A 7,764-nucleotide genomic window follows, 5' to 3' on the forward strand; every position below is an offset into this window, starting at 1 on the left:
TCCCTAGCATCAATTCCCTGTTTTATGCATGCTAATATCTTATTAGCCTTCTTTGCTGCAGTCCTACTTTGGGTACTACTGCTTAGTTTGCTATCTATGAGGACACATAAGTCCTTTTCCAGTACAGAATCCCCTAATGTTACCCCATTTAGTAGGTAGGTGTTATTTTTGTTCTTGTTACCACAGTGCAACAGTGCATTACCTTACACTTGTCTGTGTTGAAGCGCATTCTCCATTTCGCTGCCCAAGCTTCTAATTTAAATAAGTCGTTCTGAAGCGACTCAGCATCCCCCTCCGCATTTATAACTTTACACAATTTGGTATCATCTGCAAAAATTGACACCATGCTCTCTAGACCTTCTGTTAGGTCGTTAATGAAAATATTGAACAATAGCGGTCCTAATACTGAGCCTTGCGGCACACCACTTAGCACTTCAGTCCAAAGATCCATTAACCACAACGCGCTGCTCCCTATTATCCAACCAGTTTTTAACCCAAGTGCATATTGTGCTTCCTAGCCCTGATTCTTGTAGCTTGTAGATAAGTCTCATGTGTGGTACAGTGTCGGGGCTCTATTTATAAAGATTCTCCCGTAGGTAGTGGTAGACTTCAGAATACCTTTGTGGTGAAATGTACATTTATTTTTCTAGTAATTAAAAAAAGAATCCCTACTACCTTCCAATGCGCTGCGGTTTTGTTATCCTCCAGGTGAACTTCTGAAAAGCCCTCAATAGGGTTTTTGCAGAACCCGTACTACGGGGTCTATGTACTAAGCCTTGGAGAGAGATAAAGTGGACGGAGATAAAGTACCAGCCAATCAGCTCCTCACTGTCATTTTTCAAATCCAACCTGTAACATAACAGTTAGGAGTTGATTGCCTGGTAGTTTATCTCTGTCCACTTTATCTCTCTCCAAGACTTAGTACATAGGGGGTTATTCAGAGTTGTAAGTAAACCAGTAAAGGCTGCTTTATTTTTACACTGCAATTTAGATTACAGTTTGAACACACCCCACCCAAATCAAACTGTCTCTGCACATGTTACATCTGCCCTGCCTGCAGTGCAACATGGTTTTGACCAATTGCTAACTTTTTTGGTTTGCTAACAACTCTGAATAACCCCCATAGACCCCTATTTCTCAGCAGAGTGCATGTGCGGGCAGAAGAACCTGCACTTAACATATACCCCTACACTGGGCATTTGTGACCTGATAAGGCCATGAATGCCCAGTCAAAACTTCAACTTTCACTCGTACTGCGCATGTGCAAAATGGAAATTGCGCATGCGCAGTACCACTTTTACACGGAATTGCAGATCGCAAATTGAAAATTATAGCATAATGCCATCCTTAGATGGCATTATGCTTTCATCTAAAATGAAACCGTTTAAAGGGCCTACAGTATTTTTGCCCGAGGTTACTGGCCTATGTATTTTAAACCTCCATGAAATATCTGTTTTTCTAAACAGACTTGAAGAGAGTTTGGGCTTTTAGTAAAAGCCAGATATGTTCCTGGGGCTGTGGATGTGCGATGGAACGGAGGGCTCCATTCACAAGGTCCCTTTCGGGTCTTTATGCCTTCAGCCTGAGAGCTGGCTAATGAGGGCCTGCACCTGTAGAAGCTGATATAAGCTCTGTCAGGGCTTGGCTCAGAGCTTACTACCTGGGGAAACAGGCAGCGAGCTTGTTGTCTGACTATAAGTACTGTGCATATGCCTATGTTTGTAGTAGGGGCATTAGGTCCTACCACTCTGAGAGAGGGATTCTGTTATGTTCAGCTAGTGCCCAGATGGGCTAGGATTTATTTTTATGATTTTTTTTTTATACTGCACAATAAAACTAGCCAAGGCTAGATTGCATGAAAACCCTGGACTGGTGTGCTATTCCCCTAGCTACTGTGTGTTTGAAGGTGCCCATCTACCCCAGGAGTGGTCTCCCCCTATATATGTATATATAGATATATTTTTATGTACATAGATACTAGCAACCTGCCCCAGCTTACCACGGGAACAATATTGAATTTACAGCCATAGGCTTTATAAGTTATAACCAACATTTCTTTGAGGAAAAAGAATCCTTTTTCACATAAATGGGATCAGCGGGATCCTGGGATATCGGCCTTAAATTGCCGGGTTTCAATCCCTGGATTGGAGGCTCCATTACTGGGGTTAATTTGTGCATGTGCAGTAATGCCGGGGCAACGCTGAGCACCAGCAGCACCCAGCTCAGACGTTGCCCGCTAGGCTGTGTGGCTGTGCGCAGCGTGATGTAGGTCACGGTGCGCAGCCACCCGTCCGACCACCTGCCTGTCCAGCAGTGCCGATTCTGGTTTGTCATTCCCGGGTATCCCAGGAATCCTGGGATTGAAAGTTTTTCAATCCCGGAACTGAAAAAACGGCCTGGAAATAGGATTGGGAAAAAACGGGAAAATCGGAAATTTTGTATCAGTAAACCAGCTGTCATGATCCGGGTATCTGGACGCCATTTCTTACCCATCAGATGCCTCCTAAGGCTGGCTCAGCGCTCCAGGACCGGATCCCATCTGTTATCCTGATGTTCACATTCCTGCATCCTCTCCTGTCTCCCTGAGACGCTGTCACAGTCACGCCATATTACATCTGGCATGGCGTCTCCCGCGGCCTCCGCCGCCGTCCCTGAGCTTCTGCATGCAGAGTGTCAGAGTGGCGATTACGTCAGCCGCGGCCTCCGCTGTGTCCGCGTGGTTGGATGTGCACTTGTCAGCCTGGCGTCGCCTGTCTCCAGTGGCCGGCGCCGCCATTACTGTTTTCATTACCACATGGATTACAAACCAAACTTCCCTCCAAGTGTCTGCATGGGCGCAGCCATCTTGGATTCTGTCAGCTGATCATTTCCTCCAATCTGTTGTCAGTATTGTTAATCTGCATAATTGCCAAGCCAATCCCTTCCTTGCTGCAGGTATAAATACACTGTGCCTGAGCAAGGAAGGCGTCAGTGCTTTGGTTGTCAAACCTAGTTCCTGTTTGTCTCTCTCCTGTGATTGTCTTCCAGGTTCCAGCTCCTGTCTCAAGACTTCCACCATAGAGACCCGCACCAGCATTCCACATGCGGTGTAGCCTGACTCTCCAATCCATTGTGGATTCATCTGTTTCCAGCTACAACATTACCTGCTTCCAGCTCAGCTTCCAGCAGAGTACAGCTTCTCTTAAAGGGCCGGTGTCCTTTCTACACTTTACCACTCTCCACCGGTATTATTATTTCTCCGCTCTCAAGTTCTACATTTCAGTTCATATTTCATCGCTCCCAAGTTCATTTATTATTTAACTGGTTCCAGCCAGTATCCACTCCGTGCTAACAACAGTCTGGTTCCAGCCAGTATCCACAGCAGCCGTTTTATCTTCAGCAACCCAGCTTTTCCTGGAACACCAGCTGGCACAATCCTGGGTTATCTCCATTGCTACAGTCGGGCCTGGTAAGGACTTTCCATCTAGAAGATTATGAGAACTATCTCACACTACCAGTGCCCTGTGGCTCCTGCCATCCTGTAGTACCCAGGAACTGTATTTATTCTTTGCTGACTTTTACGTTTTATTTTACTGCTGCTGTGTTGCGGAGTTGTCATAATAAACATCATTGACTTTTATCCAAGTTGTCGTGGTCACGCCTTCGGGCAGTTATTATTCATGTTACTTACATGTCCAGGGGTCTGATACAACCTCCCAGCTTCCGGTACATCTCAGCCCCTACAACTGAGGCTGCCTCCCGTCAGCTCAGGCCCTCAGTTGTGACAGTAAGCACTGACCTAATGAATCCAGCCGGAGAACAGGATCAAGCGGCCAGGCCGATGCAAGAACTGGCAGCCCGACTAGAACATCAGGAGGCTGCACAGGGCCACATCATCCGCTGTCTCCAGGATCTCTCTACTCGGCTGGATGGGATTCAGACAACTCTCCGTGGATCAGGCGCGTCTGGTGCGTCAACCACTGTGACTCCAGCTATAACCCCACCCACCTTACCCATTTCTGCTCCACGTCTTCATCTTCCAACGCCAGCAAAATTTGATGGATCTCCAAGATTCTGCAGGGGATTTCTCAACCAGTGTGAGATTCAGTTTGAGCTACAACCTGGCAATTTTCCCAGTGACCGTACAAAAATTGCCTACATTATTTCTCTTCTCAGTGGCTCAGCCCTTGATTGGGCATCACCGTTATGGGAGAGGTCCGACACCCTGCTATCTTCCTACACTGCCTTCGTGTCAACATTCGGCGCATCTTCGACGAGCCAGGCCGGGTAACCTCAGCTTCATCCGAGATTCTCCGTTTACGCCAGGGGTCACGTACTGTAGGACAATATCTGATACAGTTCCAGATCCTGGCATCCGAACTGGCACGGAACGACGAGGCCCTGTATGCTGCATTCTGGCATGGCTTATCTGAGCGTATTAAAGATGAGTTAGCTACCAGAGACTTACCTTCTAAGTTAGATGAGCTAATCTCACTCTGCACGAAAGTTGATTTACGTTTCAGAGAGAGAGCAACTGAGCGTGGAAGATCATCTGCTCCAAAATCTTCTGCTCCTCCTCCTCGTCAACTGTCACCATCTAAAGATGAGCCCATGCAACTTGGCCGTTCCCGTTTAACTCCTGCTGAGCGCCGAAGACGTCTCTCCGAGTCTCTCTGTCTCTATTGTGCAGCTCCGTCTCACACCATTAATGCCTGTCCCAAACGTCCGGGAAACTCCAAATCCTAGCTCGCCAAGGAGAGGGCCGGCTAGGAGTAATGATCTCCTCTCCATCTCCTCAAGATTGTAATCTCCCAGTCTCGCTTCAAGTTGCTCAACGTTATCGGAACGTCATTGCCCTCCTTGATTCCGGAGCAGCTGGGAACTTTATTACCGAAGCCTATGTTAAACGGTGGTCCCTACCCACCGAGAGACTTCCTTCGTCCATTTCTTTAACTGCCATGGATGGCAGCAAAATTTTTGATACAGTTATTTCTTTAAGGACTCTACCAGTTTGTCTGAGAGTGGGAGTTCTTCATTCCGAACTTATTTCTTTTTTAGTGATTCCAAGAGCCACACATCCTGTGGTCCTGGGCCTTCCATGGCTCCGTCTTCACAATCCTACAATTGATTGGACGACTACGCAAATCCTGGCATGGGGTTCCTCCTGTGCTGAGACATGTTTGTTTAAAGTATTGCCTGTCTGTTCTTCCTCCCCCAGGTCGTCTGATGTTCCACCTCCTCCATATCAAGATTTCACGGATGTGTTCAGTAAAGCTTCTGCTGATATCCTTCCTCCTCATAGAGAATGGGACTGCCCGATTGATCTCGTTCCAGGGAAGGTTCCACCTCGAGGCCGAACTTATCCGTTGTCTCTGCCTGAGACGCATTCTATGGAGGAATATATTAAAGAGAACCTAGCAAAGGGGTTCATTCGACCTTCTTCTTCTCCAGCCGGCGCAGGCTTCTTTTTTGTAAAAAAGAAAGATGGTGGTCTGCGGCCGTGCATCGACTACAGAGGTTTGAACGACATTACCATCAAGAACCGTTATCCTTTACCCCTGATTACTGAGCTCTTTGACAGAGTTAGCGGAGCTACCATCTTTACAAAGCTGGACTTGAGAGGTGCATACAATCTCATCCGGATCCGTGAGGGTGACGAGTGGAAGACCGCCTTTAACACCCGTGACGGACATTATGAGTACCTCGTCATGCCCTTCGGATTGAGCAATGCTCCAGCTGTCTTCCAGCATTTTGTCAATGAGATCTTCAGAGACATTCTATACCGTCATGTCGTGGTCTATCTAGACGATATCCTCATTTTTGCCAACGATTTAGAGGAACATCGTTTTTGGGTTAAAGAGGTTCTGTCCCGTCTCCGTGTCAATCATCTCTATTGCAAATTAGAAAAATGCGTCTTTGAAGTCAAGTCCATTCCGTTTCTAGGGTACATTGTGTCCGGTTCCGGACTAGAGATGGATCCTGAGAAACTACAAGCAATCCAAAATTGGCCGGTACCCTTAACCCTCAAAGGGGTCCAGAGGTTCTTAGGGTTCGCCAACTATTACCGAAAGTTTATACGAGACTTTTCCACCATTGTGGCGCCTATTACTGCTTTCACTAAGAAGGGTGCTAACCCGTCCAAGTGGTCTGAAGAAGCCATGCAAGCATTTCATCTTTTAAAACAAAGGTTCATCTCTGCGCCTGTTCTGAAACAGCCTGACATCGACTCTCCTTTCATCTTAGAGGTGGATGCCTCCTCTGTTGGAGTAGGAGCGGTGTTATCTCAGAGGGCTAAAGATGGCCATTTACACCCTTGCAGTTTCTTCTCCCGGAAGTTCTCCCCAGCTGAGCGCAACTATGCCATTGGCGACCAGGAGTTGCTAGCCATCAAGCTCGCTCTAGAAGAGTGGAGGTATCTGTTGGAGGGAGCTTCTCATTCAATCACCATACTTACAGACCACAAGAACCTTTTATATCTGAAAGGCGCACAATGTCTCAACCCTCGTCAGGCCAGATGGGCACTTTTCTTTTCCAGGTTCGACTTTAAACTCCAGTTCTGTCCGGGCTCTCAGAATCGCAAGGCCGATGCCCTTTCCCGCTCATGGGAGCAAGAAAATGAGTCAGAGTCTTCAGACAAGCATCCTATTATAAATCCGTTGGCATTCTCCACGGTAGGGATGGACTCTACGCCCCCATCAGGGAAAAGTTTTGTGAAACCGATGCTAAGGAAGAAGCTCATGCATTGGGCCCATGCTTCCCGTTTTGCCGGACATACAGGTATCCAAAAAACCCTGGAGTTTATCTCTAGGTCCTATTGGTGGCCAACTCTGAAAAAGGACGTCTTGGAGTTTATTGCATCTTGCCCAAAGTGTGCTCAACATAAGGTATCCCGCCAGTCGCCTGCGGGGCAACTGGTTCCACTATCTGTTCCCCGTCGACCTTGGACCCATTTATCGATGGATTTTATTACAGATTTACCCATGTGCAACAAGTTCAATACCATCTGGGTGGTAGTTGACCGGTTCACCAAGATGGCACACTTCATTCCTCTCACCGGTCTTCCGTCAGCTTCCAAGTTGGCTCAAGTATTCATACAAGAGATCTTCCGACTCCACGGTCTTCCTGAAGAAATTATCTCAGATCGAGGAGTTCAATTCACAGCCAAATTCTGGCGAAGTTTATGTCAAGTCCTCCAAGTCAAGCTAAAGTTTTCCACGGCTTACCATCCTCAGACCAATGGTCAAACCGAGAGGGTGAATCAGGACTTGGAGGCCTTCCTCCGCATCTATGTGTCCTCCTCTCAAGATGACTGGGTTCAATTACTTCCCTGGGCCGAGTTCTGTCATAACAACCAGTATCATTCTTCATCTGCTTCAACACCATTCTTCACTAACTTTGGATTCCACCCTAAAGTCCCTGAGTTCCAACCGCTTCCAGCAACTTCTGTTCCCGCAGTGGATATCACCTTGCATCAGTTTGCCAATATCTGGAAGAGCGTACGATCAGCTCTGCTCAAGGCATCGTTCAGGTACAAGAAGTTTGCGGATAAGAAGCATCGAGCAGTTCCTGCTCTCAAGGTGGGTGATCGGGTATGGTTATCCACGAAGAATTTGAGGTTAAGAGTTCCCAGTATGAAGTTTGCACCTCGCTATATCGGTCCTTTCAAGATTGAACAAGTCATCAATCCTGTTGCTTACAGACTTCAGTTGCCTCCCTTCTTAAAAATACCCAGGACATTCCATGTTTCCCTGTTGAAACCGCTGATCTTGAATCGGTTTCATTCCT

The sequence above is a fragment of the Pseudophryne corroboree genome, chromosome 7 (genome assembly GCF_028390025.1).
Source record: "Pseudophryne corroboree isolate aPseCor3 chromosome 7, aPseCor3.hap2, whole genome shotgun sequence".
Taxonomy (NCBI): Eukaryota; Metazoa; Chordata; class Amphibia; order Anura; family Myobatrachidae; genus Pseudophryne; species Pseudophryne corroboree.